The following is a 535-nucleotide window of genomic DNA, read 5'->3' as shown; positions in this document are numbered from 1 at the left end:
CGCCCCACATTGCCATTGTTACCAGAGCTCACACCACCACCCTGCTTCACCTCCATCTACCCACAGCAGAGTCAGCCCCATCACTCTGTGCATATGCACTATATACAACAGTAGCATATGCATATGCTACTGTTGTATATAGTGTATTATCTTATTTATTTTGTATTTGTTTGTATTTTATTTGTATTTTTTGTATTTTTCTTCTGCTATCTGTACCTGAGCTGAGGTAACACACCTTATCTTATCTTATCTTATCTTATCTTATCTTATCTTAAAGGGTTTTTTTTATTATTTTGCATGAAATGTTCATTTGTACTCATGTTTTTTGTCTCTTGATTCCCCCAATTAAAATAATTGGGAACTGTGGTATTTCAGGGGGAGCTTTTCATTCCAAATATCAAAATATTACACGATCACTACAGAAGTACTAAAGAGATCATGTTAAAAGACGACCAAATACTATATGAGGCACACCTACATACACATCCTAAGTGCACATCTTCTACCTCGAGAGAACTGATTTGGGAGTGGGTAT

Source organism: Pelmatolapia mariae, linkage group LG14 (assembly GCF_036321145.2).
Source record: "Pelmatolapia mariae isolate MD_Pm_ZW linkage group LG14, Pm_UMD_F_2, whole genome shotgun sequence".
NCBI lineage: Eukaryota > Metazoa > Chordata > Actinopteri > Cichliformes > Cichlidae > Pelmatolapia > Pelmatolapia mariae.
This window is presented reverse-complemented; position numbering follows the sequence as displayed.